At 51.6% G+C, this 22,119-nt stretch overlaps 1 protein-coding gene across 1 annotated transcript in view; it reads right to left on the bottom strand.

Moving 5' to 3' along the window:
* SMPD3 (sphingomyelin phosphodiesterase 3) overlaps nucleotides 1-22,119 on the bottom strand; it is an 81,590-nt gene that overhangs the window by 24,159 nt on the left and 35,312 nt on the right. Inside the window, exon 2 of the mRNA XM_073796353.1 lies at nucleotides 3,655-3,727. The gene's annotated coding sequence lies outside the window, so the exon portion shown is untranslated. The remainder of the gene's footprint in view (nucleotides 1-3,654; nucleotides 3,728-22,119) is intronic.

Below are 22,119 nucleotides of genomic sequence, written 5' to 3'. Positions count from 1 at the left end.
ATGGGAGGAGGGAGCTTCGAGATGAAGCCAACAGCCTGGGGTGTCAGAGCCCAGAGGCCAGGCGTGGTCAGACGCTGCCAGGTCGTGCTGGCTGACTGGTGCCCGCCAGGGCTGGTGAGGGGCAGAGGCAGAGGCAGAGGCAGAGGCAGGGGCAGGGCAGCAGCTGTCGAGCTGGGAGGCTGGGGGTGCTCGGCATCCATTCCCTATGAGTCAGATGCTGCTCGGGGTATTTCACAGCAAGGGCCCAAGAATTTCTGGGGGCAGAGCCTTGCTTTCTAGGGTGTGTGGGGGGTCCTCCTAGAGGGTATGGAGACAGGAAAGTGGTGGGTGGTGGGTGAAACAAGCAGTGAGCAAGGGAGGGAGGTAAGATGGAGTGGCAGAGAGAGCTGAGAGTAGGCGCAAGGAAGGCAGTGTCACTCAGGAGTCCTGCCTGCCAGCCTGTGCCCTCGATGGCCACAGTGACCGCCAGATCCCAGATTACAGGCCGGGAGGAGACGCCGGGGGAGGAGCAGCTGTGGAAAATGGGCTTGAGAAGAGGCTCCAATGCATGCACTTACAGTTTACCCCTAGGTGGTTCTGTTTAACTTAAGTGCTTAGAATCCGGTTAGCATCCAACCCATACCACACAGACCTCAGAGTAGTGAGAGCCTGGTGTGTGCTGGCTGCACTCTGGAAGGACTGAGTGACCCCCTGGCTGTGACCCTCTGGCTGGCTTCGGGTCTGGGCAGCCACCCAGCTTGATGCTACCTGCACCACCCCCACTGCTAGACAGAAGGTGCACAGGGTATCTCACCGGGCTTTCCGGTAGAGATTTGGAAAGAACATTTCCAGAACAGAGGTCAGCACCAATGCGAAAACAGTCTATGCAGTTTCAACCAGATTTGCTTTAAGAAACAGGTCCAACAGGAGGCCTAAGCGGCTTGATCCTCATCTCTCCCTCAGCTCTCTTCCCCCGGTCCTGGGCCACCATCCTTCTTGTTCCCTTCCTGCCCTTGGGACTGCTCTTTCTCCGAGCCCTTTGTTGTCCCCTCCTCCCTGGCCCACCCCTTAGGAGCTGGACCTTCCCCTGCCTCCTCTCTCTTCTCTTGGTTGATCTCTCATGGGTCACCTGTTCCCAGGTGATAGCCAGCCCAGGTGTCTCTCCTGACCTCTGACCCCATGAATTTAATTGACAGCTCTCTACCTTCCCCTAAAAGTTTATCATTTGTCTTCCTCTACTTCCCCAACACCAGCTCTGTCTCCTGAGTGGTCCTAGGCCCCTGGACCTCCTCCATACCCACCTCCTGTCACCCAGCCCACGGTTCTGCCTCCCTAACCCCTTGCATCCATTCCCATGGCTACGCCCAGTTCAGGCCTCACCCTCTCCCACCTAGATGCTGTGACAGCCATCACCTGGTCCCCCTGCAGCTGGCCTTCCTCCTCTGATCCACATGGCAGCTGGTGGCATCTTTCTAAACTACACATTAGGTCACATTGCTCCCCTGCTAAACTCTTCAGTGGCCCTTGCTGACCCCAGGAAGATGCACCTGGCAGAGAAGGACAGGAAAGGGGGGGCGAGGCCCTGCAGCCTGACTGCTTTGCATCCGCCTACTTCTGAAGTCCCGGGGACCCCGACCTGCGCAATTTCCCCTGAAGCCCTTCTAGCCCTCCATGCCTTTGCTGAGGCAGTTTCCTGCAGCCATCATCTGTGCGAAGGGATGAGGCCTCAGCAGAGGCGCTCAGGGTTTGGAAGTCACAGTGATGGTCTCTTCACCAAACCCCAGCCAGTCCCCTCCTCTGTGGCCCCAGGGATAACTAGAGACCTTTGGCCCGGCTCAACTGAGCCATTTCTCTCTTGACCTTGTTAGTTTCCATGCATTTATTGCATGTTTGCAGTCTGCACACCAGAAAGGTAACCAGCCTCCCATACTTTCAGATCTACCACACTAGACACAGAACTGAGAGAGTGAAGGCTTGAGCAATGTTGGCAAATTCCATACCTCAAAACAAAGGGAGGGAGGGCCTTATGTGTGTGGCCCTATAGAGTGTCTGCAGGACCAGGGACCCTGCCCACATGGTGACACCAGCAACTTTGGAGCTCATCCACCCACTTTGACCTCCAGTCCTGGGGAACTCAACTTCTTTTTTTCCCTTGCAGACACTCAGTACTTTATCCCATCACCTGTATGTTGGGCACAGAGTAGGCAGATAAGAGGAACCCCTGATGACTGATTGACAAGCGACAGCCCTGCCCCCTGCAGACCTGGAGTCCAGCCAGGGTGGCTTCAGCAATCCAGCTCATCTGGGGCCACCTGTGGCCCGCTCAGGACCTCAAACTCATTTCCTCCCTCCCTGCCACACTCTCTCCCTGTGAGGTGGGACTACGAGCCAGTCATGGCAGAGACATGAGGGAGACTAGAAATGAGCCTCAGAAAAGCAGAACAAACAGTCCACTTCTTGGGACATCTGAGCAGAATGTGCTCTTGACACTGATGGTGCAGCTATACTGTACAACCACCCCAAGCAGATATTGTTGGCTCCATTTACAGATGAGAAAAACTGAGACTCAGAAAAGTAAATGACAGTCCCCAAGAAGTGTAGCCTGGTCACCAGACCCCAATTTCCCTTTCCTCTCTGCATTTCTCACCAAAGTTTAATACACATGATATGCAAAATATGCAAATGAGCGCTGTCCAGCACCAAGCTCCGCTACCTCCAGGACAAGCTCCCCACACTATCCCCCTTGTCTTGCTTGTTCTTCCCTCTCAGTTCCCACCAAACAAGATCCTCACCTTGTCTTTCCAGTCTCTGAAGCTTACATTTGTCACCCACCCCCACTGAGCCCTTAGTGAAGACCCTAATAAATTTCCTCCCTCCCTGTGGACTGCCGGCCTCATCCATCTCCTCTTTTGTTTTTCCATCCAGTCACCATCACCTTGGACCCCCAAATCTCCCTACTCCCAGCTTGGTGACCTCCCCAGAAACCGTGAAAACATCTAATTTACCAATATTTGGGAGGAAGCAGGTTCTTATAATGGTCTTGCTGTGCTGGCTCCTGGACTGAAGTTCCCAACTGTCAGGGGGTCAGAAAATGTGTTTCTGGTTTCCACTTTTATTGTAGTAGTTTGAATTATTTCTCTGGGATGGATTCGAGACTAGAATTACGAGGTAAACTTTAAAGCTTCTGATACATATTGCCAAACTGCTTTTCTCCAAGGTTGTTTGAGAGTGCCTGTTTCACAGCATCCTTTCCATGAAATGCACTGGGTTTTAGCATTAAAAAAAATTTTTTTTAATAGTTTAATGGGTAATGATATCTGATTACAATTTCCAGGATATTTAAATTGTATTCCTTCATTATTGTGAAGTGCTGCCTCAATCCTTTTCCTACTTATTGAAGGAGTTAGAATTTCCTCCATAGATTTGGGTGTGTCAGACATACCCCCTCTGCAGGCATTGAACCACATGAGGGTCGGTTCAGAATGGGACCAAACTGCTTGCCCCAGATTGCTTACCCCAGAGCTGTGTTTTCAAACTTTTTATCCAAGCAGCAGAACCTTTTCTCAAACAATCTCACACAGCACCTCTTTATATAAAACATTAATAAGTAGCCTATGAGGGGAGGCCTGGAGCGCCCCCTCCCGTCCCCCTCCCCCTTCCAGAAGCTCTTCTCACCTGAGGAGGGGCCGCGGGGACCTTCTTGTCCTTCTGGCTGAAGAGGGAGCACTCCCTGCGTGAACTCAAGGACCTGAAAGTAGATGAGCGGTTCACAGAGGTGTCCGGACCTCCACAGTCACCGAGCAGCGCAGTACAAGTGACCCAGGTACAGAGACCGAGGGGCCGCACCTGCGCCGGAGGCACCGCCACACCCTCCACGTCGCCAAGGAGAGGGTGTGGGCCCCGCTGTCCCCACGAAGTTCAGCCAGAGGGGGTGGGAGCTGAGGTTTGTGGGACAGACCTAGACAGGCCCGGGGGATAGGAGGGTTGACAGGTGCGGAGGACTCCGTGGGTGGGGGGCACGAGGCTTCCACGTGGACGGCTGGACCCTGGCCAGGCCGGCGATGTGCAGGTGAGTGGCAGGGGAGAGGCGAATTAGGAGCCCCGGCCGGGGGGGTGGGGGGTAGGGGTTTGATCTGATAGGCGAAGCTAGAACAATCAGAGTTCTCCCCAGGAGCTTTGTGTAATCTCAGCCTCACAAAGACACCTGAGGGTGGGGGAGAACTGAACCCAGACCCGGAAAGAGGGACAGTGGCTACTGGGACGAGGGTGGGGCACAGGGAGGAAGCCGCTTGGCCGCAGATAAGGAGTAGACTGGCAGAGGAAAGGCTCAGCGGGGACGCTTCGTGAACCCAATGGGGTCTTCGGAGGGGGGCGTTTGGGAGGGCGCTCGTGTGAGCGGAGACCTTTGGACACGAAGCCACCGGCTCCTGGCATTCCTTGTTGACCCAGTCGGAGGATCAGCGGGCCCGGACGCTCACTCCCTAGTAGGGGTTCTTAGGCCCGGCTGACTCTCTGGCCCCGCCCCACTCTTGTAGCCCCGCCCCTGCCTCAGGTGTTGGATCCACCCCGATTTTCTGGTCGCGCGGCCCCTGGGCCCTGGGCCTCAGGCACTACCTGGCCTCGACTCTCTCGGCCCCGCCTCCTGAAACCTGGCCCCGGGCAGCTCTCTGGCCACGCCCCCTGGCCTCGGGCAAAGTCCTGGCTCTTTAGTCCCTCCTTCCAGTCCCAAGTCACGCCCCCGAATTTGCAGCCGAATCCCTGGCTTTTGGCTCGGCCTCTTGGATTTCGGCCCAGGAAGTTCAGCCCGCACCCCGCGCAACCCTGCGCGGAGCTCGTTGGTTTTACACCTTTTCAAGCCAGTTCTGCTGCCCGGCCCAGAGCCCTCTTACCACCCTCACATCGCAGGCAAGGCAACCGTTACTCCCCAGGGCCCCTCTGGACCAGACCCTGTCCTGTATATACACTTATTTTGCAAATCACCCAAACTGTTCCAGAAAAATCTGAAATTGAGTCCCAAGCCCTCTGCCCTCAAGCCAAAGATGTTGCAGAGGAGCTGGAAGGAGTGTCTTCTCACTTGGGAAACAGTTGGCGCCCTCCTGATTAGAAATCCATTAGAAAAGCTCCAGTGAGACAAGGGTTCTAGTCAGCTGAAAGGTCTTGGGCAAGTCATTTAACTTCTGAGCCTCAGATGCCCCCTTCCCCGTAACACTGGGGTTCCCTACAGGATCTTGGATGGCTGTGGCCAGGACCAAGTGAGCACAGGTACTGGATGTTACCAGATCAGAGCGGGAAGAAGGAAGCCTGAGCCCCTAGGTCCTCGCTCTACATGCTCTACACGAGGGGGCCCTTGTTTTTATGGGGACACCCTGGCTTATTTCCTCTGAGTTAAGCACTTGGCAGGCATCCCTCCCCACCCATGGCCTGGGGAGTCCAACCTGCCAAGACGTTGGAGGGTGTCCTGTCCCCTGTGCCTGGGACGCCTGCCTCCTCACCCTCAGTAAGCCGCCTTCACCCTGCCCCTAGACCACAGGCTGACAGATATCTGAAAGTGGACAAAAAGGAGCCATCCCAACCTTTGCGGCTCTCAGCTCCCACCACGCTCTCCCAGAGCAGTGAGGAGCTCACACCTCATCTCTCGATGAGAGATTTGCCAAGGAGGGTGTCTTTGTCCTCAGATATTCCCCTAACTATCGCCCGTAAGCTGCATAGCCTCTCTCCCCTCCCAAACTCTTCTGAAAAATCCCCTGTGTGTTTTTTCAAAATAAAATTAAATGACAGGAACTAACTATTTAGGGAGGGGTTCCTGAGGGGAAATGGAATCTCTGCAACCTTGAGATTACAGGACTTTTCCTCTTCTCAAAAGACAAGAAAAACATGTCAGATCATTGATATTCTGAGCCAGACCTTGTTTTGAAAATACGCTCTCCTCTGTCCTTCAACAAACTACAGCCTCTCTCCCTCTTTGAAAATAAGACCACATCAAGTCAGGAATTAGAAATGGGAAAAATTCAATCAGAGCCTCCCTCTGCCAGTTATACATCTCAGTACACTCCCAGGCGAGCAGAATCAGCTCCCACTATAACCCAGCTCAGCATCATCATTCAAAACGCACCAGTAGGAAATGGTGAAACAGAAGGACCTTTCATCCCGAGTGAGCGAGGCCTGCAGCACTGCTCTCCTAGCTCTGGAAGCTGGCGGTGTTGGGCCAGTGGAGCTGGGGCCTGTTGCTTAAATAGGCAGTGGGAGGGGGTTAGGGCGGGCCTGGGGGGGGTGGGCATGGAAAGTGGGCCATTTACCCAGCACAGAAAGGCAGTGTCTGCCGAGCCAGCAGTGGTCCTAAACACGCGCCTGCCTGCTTATCCACCATGAGCCTCAAGCCCACAGGCCCACAGACCACAGACCATCACCTGGGATGACCCCTGATGGACGTGCAGCTCCAAGTGAGACCACATGCCCAGACGCACAGAGCTTGGTCTGGGTTCCTGGATGCCTCTACCTGTCCTGAGACACAGCCTGGAGAGCAGAACCAGCTGTGGAGTTGGATGGACCTGCTCTCTAGACCAGTAAGTAGTGGCCTCAAGCAGGGCATCTCACCAAGCCTCAGTTTCTACTTTCTTGTAATGAGGATAATAACACTGACTTTATAGGTCCATAAATAACGTTTGCAAAGGGCCTAGCGCCTAGAAGGTTGGTTTGTTTAACCACATGATGATGCTGGAGTCAGGTTACCTTCAACAAAGTTCAAGCCCAGAGAGGTTTGGTAACATAAAGTCACACAGCCCTTCAGCTGAGTGTCAGGGTCAGACTTCATGCAGACCTGAGACTAAGTTGGGTTGGCAGAAGCCCCTTGAGGTGAGTGTGGGGAGCAACTGCTGGCCTTGGGGAAAGGTCTTGCCTGAACTCTGGTGAAGCAGTTATCCCTAGAACCCCAGCACCAAGGTAAGGGAAGAGGCATGGCTGGACAGGCAAGCTGAGCTGGCTAGTCTGTGCATTTGGTTGGGACCTTAGTGGGGGATGCAGAAGTATCCTAGAATAACTACTAGGAATGGCTGGTGAGAGTTCGTTTCTTTCTACTTGTACAGAGCAGGTCTTGTTTAGGAGCATAACTGATGTGTGGTTAGAATACACATGTGTGGTTAGAATTGCACGTTTTTTCCTGAGGTTTATCTTTACTCTCATGATGTCAGCTCTCTTGTCATTCTAATTTCAAAAGAACCTATCTCCCTTCATTTTGGCTTGCCAGATAATTTATCATTCAAAAATTGAACTAGCAAATGTTTCTTTCTTTCCCTGAGAGTCAAACTTGAAAGGCACAGTGTGTATACTTTAGTTCTAGGCTGAGCTGTTTTTTCATCTCTGGAAACTTTTCTTGTATTATTTCTTTCCAGATGTTTTCCTCATCGTATGCCTCATCCCATCCATCTCTCTCTCTCCTATTTTTGGGCTGTGACCCCATTTCCCATTTTCCAGATCAGTTATTTGCACCTTTGTTTGTTTTCTGTGTCTCCATTTCTGGTTGGATGTTTTATTTTATCCTCAACATCACTGATTCCTTTGTTCTGTTGTTTCAGTTAGGCAAACTACTACATCCAGATGTTTTTCCATTCTTTTATAGTCATGGAATTACAGCCATTTTTCGTTGTTGTTCTGTTCTGTTCCTGTTAGTAGTATTTTGGTCATTTATTTCTTTCAGCGTAGTTACCACTCAGTTCACCTTACTTGCTCCTGAGGCTTTGCAGATTCCATCATCTAAAAACAAATTAATTGACGTTCCTTGAGGGCCTACTGTGTTCAGACACTGCTGCTTAGTATCTAATACTGTGGCGCCTGCTTCCCTTCCAAGGTTAACTCAGGAGAATTCTGCAGTTAGAGCTGCTTTGAGGGAGATTCTGATTAACTGAGATTTATTCCATCTTGTTCTAAAAACAATTCAAGATGACTTAAACTGTGTTCTATGTACAATATAATACAACTTTTTTTTAAGCAGTGAGAGAATTAGGGCTAAGGGAAAATAAAGGTGGAAAAAACACGAAGCAGCCAAGCAGAGATGGGAAGATGGAGTGAGTGAAGGGAGGGTCTTGATTCTGACGGTAGCCTCAAATGGGCACAGAGGAGATGTGCTTTATGACTGAAACCTGTCCGTTTGATTTTTGTTGGTGTTGACCCTTTGAGTTCTTATTTGAATGGCTGCAGCACAGAACGGGCCACATGGTACAGCTCACTCTGCAGGCCCCCAGGGTGGGAACCGCTTTTGTGTTTTGTTCCCAATAGGGATGGAATTGAAAGGAAACAAGAGGTGAGATACACTCATGATGTGGATGTGTGGGTGGCTGCCTGTAAACACTGGAACAGTTGCCTCATGCTCGTCTTCCAAAAGTCAGTATTGATTGAGCAACTAATTAGCCGTGTATTTCCTGTGCTCTCAATCAGATTGTTTCCCTGTTTTGGGGTGGCAGGTGTCATCTGGGTGAGAAGAAGGCTTCCTGGGGGGCTCTCTCTTCCCATAGAACACCAGAGTGGCCTCATTTCACACGTCTCAGGAAAGTTTTCCGAGTGACAGATTGATTGGTGTATGGGTGGTTACCAAAAAAGATTCTATTTTATTAAGCTGTTTGTCTTGCAAAGTGAAATCGTTTTTTTTTTAAAAAAAAACTTTATCAAAATGTCATCGTCCCGGGGTTTAAGAACGTGCCCTCTGGCTTTGAGGGAAGATTTGCAGATCCTACGGGTAAAGAGCTGTCATGTCAGGGTCTCACTCAAGCCCTTGAGTGATGAGCTCAGTCGTGGCCGCCAGCCTGAGTCTCTCTTGCGGTGGGGTGGAGGGCACCCAGGGCCAGCTGGGCACCAAATGATGTTGCCAAATCTCACCCTGGTGCCTGAAATGCCCTTTTTTTTTTAATACATCCAGGGAAAATAAAAATTGAGAGATTCATGCACATGAATGCTCATGTATCGGTAATTTTGCTTTTCTGTTTGAGGAGGAAATAGAAAACATTCCACTTGCTCATTTTTTTTAGAGTAAAAACAAGGAAATATATTAAACAATTAAAAAGTATTTGGTTTCCTGGTGGGATGAATTGGGAGATTGGGATTGACGTATACACACTAATACGTATAAAATAGGTAACTAATAAGAAGCTGCTGTATAAAAAAATAAACAAAATTCAAAACAAAAAAGTATTTGGTTTCCTGTTGGTGGCACTTAAAGAAGAGAGAAAGACAGAGAGGAGATTGAAAGCAGTGGAGGGAAGGCAGGAGTCAGAGTCCTGTCCCCAGGGACCACCCTGCCCTCTCTGCTCCAGCTCCCAGCCCCGGCAGCCCCGGCCCCTTCAGTCGGGTGGGCAGGCTTTGTCCTTGGCCTCTTCCTCACCCTTGATGTGTCCTGTCCAGAGCCAGTTCCTCCCAGCTCTGTGGTCCATTTCCAGTCCCTGCTGCCCCCCTTCTCTGGCTGTCATTTCCCCTCAGGCCTCCTCATTTCTTGCCGGCATGGTGGCACAGCCAGTAAGCCTGGGTGTGGCCCCTTCCATCATGCTCCGTGTCCAAGCCCGTGATCCCCGCCACGAGCAGTCTGAGTTCATCCTGCCCTTGCCCAGCATCTCAGATCTCTCTCTGTGCACAGAACAAATCCCCCTACCTTGCCTGGCTTGGGGGCCCTTGGTGATGGGGCCCCCCCTCCTCAGCCTCACATCTGCCTTTTTCTTCCTCCCAGTGATTCATTGTGATGGCCTCAACCTCTAGCTTTCCTCTTTCCTGGAACATGCCATGCTCTTTCACGCCTCCGTGCCTTTGCACATGCTGTCCCCTGTGTCTGGAACACCCTCCCCAGTCAATCTACATGGCACCCAGCCTCTAAGGCTCAGCTCTGCAGCTGTCAAGCCCCTCCCTTCAACTGCCCACCCACCGGGCTTTGTGCTAGCAGCCCAGAGCCCCCCGAGTGCAGAGCATGGAGCCCAGTTCCTGAGAGGCACTCAAGGAACCTTGGCTGAATTAATAAAATGGTTTCTAGCCAGACCAGAAAGTCAGTCACCAAAAGGTTCAGTTCCCTCTGTACAAACCGGTTGGGACAGCAGGAGCTGTGAGAAAACTGCTCCTAATTGTTTGAACTAGTGCATCCATTAGGCTGCCTTATATAAAGGGAGATAGGCAAACATTTAGCCTTAAATGTTAAAAGACCTCTGTGAACTCATGTATGTTGGTGGTAGCACTTGCAGCTGGCTGAGATCACTACCATCATCATCATCATCATCAACCTTTTTGGGGGCACCCGCTGCGTGCCAGAAACTGCGCTAAGGATGTTGCATGCAGAACCTCTTGTTTAATTCTCTGAACAGCCTGGGAAGGTTGGGGTGTTATTGTTCCCATACTCAGAGAGGGAAACTGAGGCTCGGGGAGGGTAAGTGACTTGTCTGAGTCACACGGCTAGAGAGCGGCAGAGCCCAGACTCTGGGGAAGGCTTATCGATGGCCCCCTCCTGGCTAGCGTTTTGACCCTCCAGGGCTGCCTAATGCTCAGGAGGCACCCACAGACCAGGGAGGAACACCCCAGGGGTCTGGGAAGGCTTGTAGCCACCACCCTCCCCCCTCTCTGCTGCCACCCTCCTGTCCCAGAGGGACTTGAGGTGGATGCTGCCACTATTTGTCCTTAGTACCAGAGTGTGGATTGGTCCAAGGGCTGTTGCTCTGGACAGAATGCTGGTGAGGCTTGGAAGATATGAACCCGCAGGAACCGGGTAGAGCTACCGCTGTGGGGCTGGGCAGGTGCTGTGAGGACACGCTGGCCAAGCTCATTGTCTCTCACCTGGTCCTTCAGCCTGGCCCCCACCATCTGTTCTCACACAGAAGCCAAAGTGATCTTTCTGCGTGCAAACCTGAGTGCCTTCCAAGCTTAAAACTCTTTCATTGCCCCCAGAATAAAATCCATGCCCTGAGCCCACCACTGTGTCACGTCTCACTCTTTGCCAGTCTTCTCCTCCTCTGCTTGTACCTCCAGAGCCCTTCTGTTTCCTCCGTGGTCCTGGTCCCTCTCAGGCAGGGTCTTTCCTCACTCTGTCCCCTCATGCTGGAACCCCCCTGCCTTGGCTGGCTGGCTGCTCCTCAGCTTCAGGCCTCAGCGGAAAAGTCTTCCTCAGGGAAGCCTTCCCGATCTCCCCGGCGGTCAGTATGACCTCCTGCAGGCCTCCTGCAGGCAGCACCCGGTGCTCCCAGCCCTGCCTCAGAGGTGAGCTCTGGAGGGGCTAGGGGCTGGGACCTGGCCACCTGCATACAGACAGAGCCATGGAGACTGACGACCAGGAGGGACAACATACCCCAAATGTGACCCTCCAGAGGGAGATGCCAAATCTGGTTCCAGGATGTTGGGGCTTCATACTGGGAGAGGGGCGGTCCAAGAGGCGGGCAGTGCCTGGAACGTGGGGGGCTGTGGCCACGTGGACCCCAAGCTGAAGCCACAGCTGTGGACGTCCGTTTTCAAGGAAGGCAGGCGGAGGGAAAAAAGGGGTCAAGGTCAGAACCTTGAGACGTATCCCATTTTTGGCTTGGTGAGGAAAGCGGAGCCAGAAAGAGCACTTGGGAGAAGGCGGAAGAAAGCAGAAAAAAAAGTAGCTAAGATATAGCACTGTTTTTATTTAGGTCTCAGATAGTCTTACTTTTTTTCTGTTTCACTTAGAATAGCTGGAACAGGAGGGCCCTACGTGGCAGTCCCTGGGATGAGAAAACCGTGTGTCAAGGCGGCTGCCAAATCCCTCTCTATTTTTAGGTTCCTGACACTACCTCTTTGAGCCCCGAGGAGGCATCCTGGCCTGAGGTGGACCGAGCTGGCATCTCTGAGGCAGATGTGGCCAGCCCTCACCTCGTTCTCCAGAAACCACCAAAAAGTCAGGTATTCACTTCTCTTGACCAGAAATAAATGCATTAGACAAATGTTCTCAGGCAATCTTGAGGGATGTGAACACAAAATCACCCCATAAATTGTTTCCTTTCCTTGGTTCAAAGTTGGGTTTTTTGGTTCGCATTAGTTACATTAAAATTGGACAGTAATTAATGTTCTTAAAATAGAATGTCTGTATTCCCAAGTTTAGAAAGAAAAACCACCTAAGAAAGGAAAACGTGGACGCATGTGAAATGCCATTCCATTGGCCACGGAGGCTTTCACGAGCCTCAGCAGGGAGCCCTGCCCAGCGGGGTTTATGGCAGAGCAGCCTGTGTCTGCCGTGGCTTTCCACCCTGTCTCCCCCCAACCCCTCCGCCCAGCTCCAGGTCAAGGAAGCCTTTGACATCTATGGCCTGGAGCCCTGGGGGTTTGCCAACCTCTAATTACATTTCTTTTTTTAAATATTGATAAACAGTTCCTCTGTTGATTCAAACATTTTAAAACACAGCCTGTAGCTGTTGGCTCAGAAAAAAGAGAACAGATCCCCCAGGCCTCCTTGGGCCGAGGAGCTTCTCCCTGAGCTTCCTCGGGCTCTTGGCCTCTCATTCAAACACTGAAGGAAGAAAACTGTCCCTCTGTGTGTGGGTGGGGGGAGGTCACTTCAGGATTCAAAATCAGGCCTGGCTGGGCTGAAGGGTGAGGCCTGGCTTTGCCCAGGTGGGGACTTCTGGCCTCTCCTACTAGGTGGGCTCCTGCTCTGGGTTCAGGGTGGAGGTGCGGCGGGCAGTGGCGGCAGGTGAGGTGGGAGGAGCTACCATCCGGCTGCCACTGCCCCGGGGCCTGATGCTCCACTGCACATCTGTTACCACCTCACTTCATTTTTGAGGACTGGTCCCTGGTCTTCACAGGCTTTGCATGTAAACAGGACAACAGTGGTGGCCTCCGCCTTCCTTCCCCCCAGCACAGCTGCTATGTGGGATGGAGGGGAGTGGGAGTGGAAGGGACCCCTTCTAGTCCCATGGGGTTCCAGAAGAGCTAAGTGCCATCCATTTCATTTGGGGACACCAACATACTAGGACCCTCCAGGCCCAGGCTCCCCCAGATGTAGCTGACTGCAATATGGGGGGAGGGTGGTGGTCCCCATTTCTCCTGAGTGACTCAGAGCCCAGTCAGCTGCTTCTTGCCCAGACCGCCAGGTTCCCTGTCTTCACTGATTAGAGGACTTGGCCAGCTGCCAGGTATCGACATTGCTTCTGTAGTGCCCACGTCCAGAGAAGAGTGCCTGGCGACAAACACGGTCACATCAGTGACACCCATGATACCCCGAAGCCCTCGGCTCCATGGGGCTTACACTGAGTTCCTGACATCATCACACCTCCCCATTCTACACCATATCAGGGTGGCTACTGTTGTCGTTACCATTTTACAGATGAGGAAACTGAGGCCCAGAGAAGTAAAGCGTGCTGCCCAAGATCACAGTGGAGGAGCTGCGATTTGAACCCAGGTCCATGTGATTCTGAAACCAAAGCTCTTCTCAATCTATCCTGTCACAGAGCCTCCTGGTCTCATTTCTTGCCTTTGGCAAGTGGCCTCTGGAAGGGGCCACCCTCAAACAGAAGCATCAGGGGTGATGTGGTCCTGGGTCAAGGGCTTTATGGAGGTACTGGCAGCCATGGTGCTTCTTGTCCAGTCTTGCCCAGCTCTGCTTGGGTGTCCCCCTTAGTTGAGGGACCTGTTGGCGTGACCCATTTGGGCTGCAATTTTAAGAGGCAATTATGGATCATCTTGGTGACCATCGGGCCCTTCTGCTACATCCCAGGAAATGGACCTAACCCTGTTACAGGGTAAATCAGATATAATCAGCTTCTAATTCAATGTAGTGGCTTTGTCAACATTTATCAAGATATAGAAGCTGGTCCAGTGAGTTAGACAACAGTGATGGTTGGATTAGACTCAGACAAGAAGAACCAACCAGTACTTTCTGACAGCTTTAAGAAAAATTTAAGTGGAAGAGACAAACTTTTTCAGTACTATACATTATAGGTACACACAGTCATATGTCCCAGACATAGATGGGGGCAACTTTCAGACTGGCCACGTGCACACCGGCAGCCTCATCCTGCCATGGTCACATCTTTCAAGTCCTGACAAAAGTACCTGGACACCTGGAACACTGCCCTGTTCAAAACCGAAGCTGGGAGATCAACCAGTAATTGCGGCTGGCCCTTCCTTCCCCTTCTGTGCCTGAGGATCATAAAACTCTCAGCCACTGAGCTCATGGACATGGAAAACTTCTGACCAGCTCTGAGTGGGAGAGAATTTCTCTTCTAACTAGTGGTTTGGGAGTCACATAGGCCAAATAATAATCAGATTATTGGGAATTGTGATTGGATCTGTTACTTTCAGATTGGATTGAAATTTTTGTCCCCGGTTCTTTCTCGACTGCCAGCCCAGCTGACTAACAGAGATCCCAGACCCTTCTCTGCAAATTCATGGAGGTGGTGGCCACTAAGAGCCAACAACGTTCCGCAGACTCCTACCCCAGCCTCCCTTCACTGCACGGGCCTGCCTTCCAGACCTCTCTGCAAAGCTCCAACACGCCCTCACCCACACCAGAGCCAGCTAGTGACCTACCTCTGGTCCATCAAGTCCCTCTTTTGGACTGTTGCTTCTCCAGCTCCTCTCACAATTGGTAAGGTGTGACTCCTATAATAATTTCCTTATGCCATCATGCTTGCATGATTCTGCCTCCGACTGAGCCCTGAGCGATACAGCACCCTCAGTTTGTCTCCCCCATAAAATGGGGGTGATGTGAGATATACCAGCCCCGGGAAGGGGACTGCATCCATGTGCTAAGGGCTGTGAGCCTGGGATTGATCCTGGCAGTACATTTGTCATCATCTGAGGGTAAGCTTTAGGCCAGAATCATGACTCAGTCGGGCTTTTCGTCTTGGCACCAGCGGTGGGAGCCCCACACAGCAGGGTCCACAGGAGGTCAGAAGACACGTTTATGCTGGTGGTGGAAGGCGTGGGGCGTTCTTCTAATGGTCTGATTGGTTGTACAGCCTGGTGGGTACCGTGACTGAGGGTTTAAGGCAATGGCTGGTCAGAGCCTCTCCTGCTGGTATCTCAGTCCAGAATGCACCCCCAAGTTGGCACATTATTCTCCTGGGAAGCCAGTGTGTGCTGAGTTAGGAGGCTTCCAGGAAGATGCTGAGAAGGGCAAGAATGGCTCATTGGGACTGAGGCCCACTCTGTTGACTTGCTGGTGAGGAGGCTTTGTTCCTGGATTGATGAGGAGCTAGTCTTGCCTCTTTTTTTTTTTTAAAGACATTTATTTAGTTTTGCTCTTATTATTATTATTATTTTTAAATTTTTTGGTCGCATTGGGTCTTAGTTGCTGCGTGTGGGCTTTCTCTAGTTTCAGCGAGCAGGGGCTACTCTTTTTTTTTTTGCGGTACGCGGGCCTCTCACTGTTGTGGCCTCTCCCGTTGCGGAGCACAGGCTCTGGACGCGCAGGCTCAGCGGCTATGGCTCATGGGCCCAGCCGCTCCGCGGCATGTGGGATCTTCCCGGACCGGGGCACGAACCCGTCCCCTGCATCGGCAGGCGGACTCTCAACCACTGTGCCACCAGGGAAGCCCCCTTTTTTAAAAAAAAAAAAAATTATTTATTTATTTATTTTTGACTGCATTGGGTCTTCATTGCTGCGCACCGGCTTTCCCTAGTTGCGTTGAGCAGGGGCTACTTTTTGTTGTGGTGCGCAGGCTTCTCATTGCGGTGGCTTCTCTTGTTGCAGAGCACGGGCTCTAGGCACGTGGGCTTCAGTAGTTGTGCCTTGCATGCTCTAGAGCGCAGGCCCAGTAGTTGTGACGCACGGGCTTAGTTGCTCCGTGGCATGTGGAATCTTCCCGGACCAGGGATGGAACCCGTGTCCCCTGCATTGGCAGGCAGATTCTTAACCACTGCGCCACCAGGGAAACCCCTAATCATTACTCTTGATCATGGGATCTGTAACCATTTTGGAAGTGGATTTGGTGTGATTAAATGCTTTCCTGGCTTAATCCTTTATGGAAAACAAAAGTTTTAAATGAGGTGAATTAGGATGCATTTGCTGATGTTTGATCACCTGCAGGATAATTTACCCTGGCTCATTTCAACCCTGAGGCTTGGCCAGCACCCTGAGGGATACACCACTGGATCCTCCTACAACGGAGGAGAGAAGCTTCCCCTTTTTACAGAATGCCTGTGACTAAAGGCACCAAGGCTCTCGAGCAGCTGTCAGAAAGCCCGTGAGCTTTATACTGCAGGGAGCACCAGTCCTCCCGGTGAGGCTGTGGCGTGGCTGGGATGAGGGGCAGCATCACACCCCTGGCCTGGTTTCTGTGTTTTCTCCTGGAGTCCCCGTGACCACAGCTTAGCAAACGCAAGGGTGGGTGTGCAGTGCTGGTAGATGAGGAGGGTCTGGTGGGAAACCTTTAGTAGCAGGACTGCATGATGAGTCAGGGTCCCTCAGGGAGCAGGAGGGGAGTCACCTGTGTCCCTGGCCCACCTGTCACTCTGGAGGCTCCAGCCCCCAGAGGCTGTTTGTGGCCCAGCCCAGTGCAGAATCAGGGGCTATCACGACAGCCTGAAACACTGTTTCTAAGAATAGAACATAGAAAAGAAAGCTTTCTGCCCAAATTGGAAATGAAAAGGCACTGGTACTTGGCGGGGCCACTCCAGTGACTTGGCACACTCTGTGGGAGACCTTGTTCTTGATGACACCAGAAGTGGGGCAGCCTCTGTAACCCTAGTCACATGTGTCCGGACTTGCCAGGCCCTGTGGGCCAGGCTGGGGTACACCTGGCTCTTACCTAGACATTTGGTAACTCTTGGAAAATGGGATTTTCCTCTTCTGATAATTTGATTTTTAACTTATTTATGGAATCTGTAGCTTTTGGTGGAGACCTATTTCTGAGGCACTGTGAGTGGGGACAGTTGGGTTTCTTCCCCCAAGGCAGGTGTTTTGATAAAGGTTTGGGGTCACATCCTTGGGACTCATGGCTGCCCTGTAGCTTCTGTCCTACTGGCCAGGACTTCATGGTTTCCAAGACTCTGCTGGCTGCCTGGCCGGCCTTCATGAAAGGAGATGCAAAGAATCATTCTGTCTGGGAGGCCTGATGTTCCTCTCCCATCACGAAGAGCCAAGCTACACGCAGAAGAAAATGGTGACTTGGAGTAAAACATGTTAGGCTGAAAGCCCTCTTCCTCTTTCAGAAATGTAAGTAAACATGGCCCGGGCCCTGGAGAGATGCCAGCTCAGCTGCAGGATGGCACACCTCAGGGGCTGCCCTTTCGCAGTAAAACCCTTGGTTCACGCCCCCTTCTCGCTGGGTACAGTTTGGAGGCTCATGTGGGCACGTGCCCCTCACCCCTGAGAGTGGAAACCCAGAGACATCCCTCTGCCCTCAACCCAAGGCTTAACAACAGCTAACACAGGTGGAGCCCATTCTTTATGCTGGACACAGTGTCAAGGTGTTTACCCCACTCTGTACTCAACCCTGATCCCGTCCGAGAAGCCCTCAGCGGTCACAGCTTTTGCCCTTGGTCAGCAGCAGGGCTGGGTTTTCGAGCCCCGTGGGTCTAATGCTGGAGCCTATGCTCTTAGCCGGCCTGCCATTTTTCCCACGGGGCCTGTCTGGTGATTCACTTCTTATTCTACACCCAGGGACAATGAGGCGTAAACCAGAATAAAAGGGGGCTATTATGATACCACTATTTTGCCGTTTATCTAAATTAGATAATGACTCACAGAGCTACTTGAAACAATATACATGTCAACCTCCTGAGCATTTAGTTATCACTTAGTGCCATTTGATGGTGCCTATGGTATAATTAACACCTTTGTCTAGAAAATATGATATTTCTGTGAAATGGAAAAGTGAAAGAGAAAATAAATTTAACCTGGTCCTTCTCTTCCGCACGGACAGGGCAACAGACCCATGGTGGTGGTCAGCTGGCATGGCTTAGGCTGGTGAGTGGACAAGCAATCATTCCCAACTCTCTCCAGGCGGGATTGTGTCCTGGGAAGGGGGCAGCCTGTCGTCGAAGTAGCAGCAGGCCCAGCTGAGTGATGCTGCTGAGCCCCAGATAACTCAGTGCCCATTCATCAGCCTCAGCAGAATCGGGCATCTGCCACTGGCATCTCCAGATGTTTGCCTTTATCAGATGTCGATGCGGTTCAGTGTTTTCATTAAGGGCCTTGTTGAAAGCTCTAGCTGGTTGGGGACGCTTATTGTTCATTTTATTTGAGTTCCTTATCATGTTCAAAATGTTCCAGGCACCATTAGGAGACACAAAAGCCTCAGAAAACACAGTTGCAGGGGGCGGAAGCTCACTGTAGCTGTGGAGGAGACACACCACCGACATTTACAAACATTTGCTGAACAGAATCAGCTGTTAGGAATGAAAGTCCCTCACAGCAGCACAACAGTGCATGGGGGGCAGGGAGGTGGAGACAGGATTTAATGTTTGCCTGAGGGCATCTTCTAAAATCAGATGGGTGTTCCAGCCTGTTTGTTCATTAATGTGGTCTTCTGATTGCTTCCCAGGGAGAATGGGGTGTGGGGGCCAGACATGAGGCAGAAGCTTGATCAGGAAAAGATTAAAGGGGACACACATCTTGACTTGAGGTGAACATTTGAGGTGCAGGTCCAGGCACGTTATAATTATTGCTTAATCATAAATGTAGCTTGGTGAGATGCGTTGATTCACACACAGGTTGCTAAAGGCATTTAGGGAAAACAGAACGTAGGCAATGAGCACTGTCTCCATCAATTTGTAAAATTCACATCTGAGACAGCATCCTGGAAGGGCAGAGAACCCTGCTTATAGGCATAAATTAAAGCCATCTTCCTCAGAAAAAGATAATTTCAATGATCAATAACCTCTTGAAAGAATTCCTGGAGAGTATGCCTTTTTAAAAATTGACTTCATTTATTCTCCTCCTCTTATCAAAAAAAGGATTTTGGAGGCTTATAGCAAAAGATATGACAGTGAGGTTATTAAAATAGAAATGGGAAATTAAAACCCAGTCATAAAAGAGAATACAAAATTTCTAACTACAGTGACTAACCTTTCTTCTGTGATCAAGATCTAAATTTAGCCTCGAGCTTCTTGGAATCCAAGGTGAAAAGGGAAAACAATCAGTTATGTAGGTTCAGTTACATTTAGGACAAAGCGTGTCAATTCATGAGTATTTATTATTTGTGAATTTATAACAGCAAGAGAGGCAGAGGAAACTCCTAGGAAAATGGAGGAGAGATTTTTAAAATATTTAGAAAATATCGAAATTTTTTTTGTGATACCGACATTTTTTTGTGGATATCGAAATTTTTTTGTGAAAGCCAAAGCTTAGGCAACAGTGGCAGACACGTTCACTGAGATCTGGGTGGGTGAACCTGGGCTGGCTTTGTTGCGATCAGTTTATTGATGAATAAATCACAATTTGTGATTTGTTGAGCCAGCCAAGGCCATGACCAGGACCCAGGCATTTGGCGTGTCTGGCCCATCCTTGGGAAGAGGCCGTGTCCTATTTCTCTGTACCAGTGCCTGGTACATTTTGCACATAAATAACTCAACCATGGCTCTGTCTCCCCTGGGTTGAGAACCCCAGGAGGGCAAGAACACAGTCCCAGCACCCCGGGGTGTCTGCCAGCTCCTAGTAGCCATTCAGTTAGAGTTGTATGCTAATAGCTCACAAACTAAAGATGGGAGAAGCACCATAAAATGCCAAGCACTATTAGTGGAAGCAACTTAGTGGGAGCATTTTCATTACTCTCAACCGGCAATGATCAAATCTGCCGGTTTTCACTGTGGAGAACTCCTGGATTGGACCTGCCCAGGGGCAGGTGGGCAGTTATGATGTGTTGGATGAGTGGGTACAGTTGTGATGTTGGACTTCTTTTTATTTATTTATTTTAAATTTATTTATTTATTTTTGGCTGCATTGGGTCTTCATTGCTGCGCATGGGCTTCCTCTAGTTGCGGCGAGTGGGGGCTACTCTTTGTTGTGGTGCACGGGCTTCTCTTGTTGCAGAGCATGGGCTCTAGAGCGCAGGCTCAGTAGTTGTGGCACACGGGCTTAGTTGCTCTGCATCATGTGGGATCTTCCTGGATTAGGGCTAGAACCCCTGTCCCCTGCACTGGCGGGTGGATTCTTAACCACTGCGCCACCGGGGAAGTCCTGGACTTCTTTTTAGAAGGCTCTGTCATGGCCCTTCTGATGGCGCACTCACTGCGGGGCTCTGCGGGCTGTGTCGGGTCTCATAGGGCCCTGCTAGTGGGTAGGTGGGGGAGGGACCCTCAGTGACAATGCTGACCTGTCTCTAGCTGTCCTCCCAGCAGGCTTTAGGGTGGGATTCGAGCAGGCACTGCATTTTACCAGCTGGTTTGCAGCTGCCTTTTATCCTCAGTGCAGATTCCTGTGCTTCTCTACAGAGCCTTTGTATTTCACGCTTTTCTTTGAAATGTCCCTAGAGGGCTCATTTTGGCCCTGCAGAGAATGCCTTTCTTGAGAGATGGAGCCCTGGGCTCAGGGGGGCAGGGTCTTGTGGAGGCTGCTGAGGTCGGGGAGGCTGGGGGGCCAGGCGGGGGGCAGTGCAGTGAGGGCAGAGCGCCGTGGCCTGGACGTCAAGTCCCCAGGAGGGGGGATGCATTGCACTCAAGACATCACTTGTGGCAGAGGCAGGCTGTGTGGGTCCCTCACGTCCTCCCACACTAGGTCTGTGTTGGGCGCAGTTGTGTCTGAAGTGAGGAGCTGGGAAGCAGCAGGAGCGCTAGTCTGGGCACGACGGCACGGGGGCTCTGCGTTAATCAGGTTCCCTCTCTGAGACTCAGTTTAACACATCTCTGAAGTGAGGGTTGGAATAGTAGCTCAGTAACACCAGATCAGGGTGTCCTGAGGTAAAAGGCAACTCGAAGTCCCATCGCAGTGCCTGGCTCGGAGCACGTGCTCCTGCGGCTGTGATTCCTGGGCTGATTATCCTGCCCTGGAGGCTGAAGGAGCTCCGTCCCCCACTCCCGCGATGCAAGTTTTACACCCTCAGGAGAGGACGCTGAGCTTATCGCCCATCGGGCAAGCCTCACGGCCTGTCTGACCCTGTGTGAGAAGTGGGGATCTCTGATTGTTCTGCCTGTCCCCCGAGGGCTGCGAATCAAGTGCTGTCCCCAGAAGGTCCGCAGCCCAGAGCCGGACACACGAATGCCCCACGAGGGCCGGTGTTAGTATTAGACACTGTGGCTGCTCCATGGGTGTTAGGAAGCACAGGGCTCTGGGGTGGGGGCGGGGGGTGGCAGATGCCCCTGGGGGAGGGAGAAGGGGAGGGCTGAGGGGCGGTCCTTGCTGTCCACATACTCGGATGGCCCCACCAACCTGAACATTGTTGGTGTTGTCACCCCAGATGCTGCTTTGAGTTTCAGGCACAGATGACGCATGAATTCCCCTCCCCAGCGGGTCTCACCACTGCCACCTCGGCCTCAGAGGCAGGACTGTCTTATATTTTTATACGCTAAATCTGGCATCCCTAAGCGAAGGGGTTAAGAATAAACAGTGGGTGGGCTAAAGGATTTGAATCAGCCTGACACTGGACACTCAAGACTCAAAACAGCTGTGCATGCACGAGCATTCCCAGCTACGAATCCTCACTTTGCTGCAGGGTTTGACTGAGAATCATTTTATCTGTTTCTCCATCACCATGGATGGAAACACTGGAATAGATCCTAATTTTTTTTTGTTTGTTAATTCCAAAGTTTCCCAGCCATGGAAAAGGACTTATAAGTCAGATGAAGGGCCCAAAAAGTACTTTAGGTAAAATAAACAGAACAGGGATACCAGCAGCATTAGTGGGCCCTGAGCCTATAGTGGATGGAGAGAATTTAGGCAGAGCAGACTCTTAGTTGCAGGACCACAGCATCTGAAATATCAGGTCAGGAATCGCTCAGACTCTGCAGCAGATGCTGGTGAGTTCTGCCCAAGTAGGGAGCCCGCTGGCCATTGTTGGCTGCCACTGCGGGAGGGTGAGGGCTGCTGTCAGCATTAAGGTGGGAAGAGAGAGTCCAGAACGAGAAGCCAGCAGGAGGAGACCATGTGGCTGAACTGGTTTAAGGTCTGAGTGCCCCCCTGGGCATGGTTGGGGGGGCAGCGTCCAGGCAGCGCTGGCCTGTGTGCCGCCCCTGGGTCAACCCAGTCCCCCTGCTCCCCCAGGCCTGTCCTCCTGCCAGGACCACCTC

Source organism: Tursiops truncatus, chromosome 19 (genome assembly GCF_011762595.2).
Source record: "Tursiops truncatus isolate mTurTru1 chromosome 19, mTurTru1.mat.Y, whole genome shotgun sequence".
NCBI lineage: Eukaryota > Metazoa > Chordata > Mammalia > Artiodactyla > Delphinidae > Tursiops > Tursiops truncatus.
This window is presented reverse-complemented; position numbering and strand designations above follow the sequence as displayed.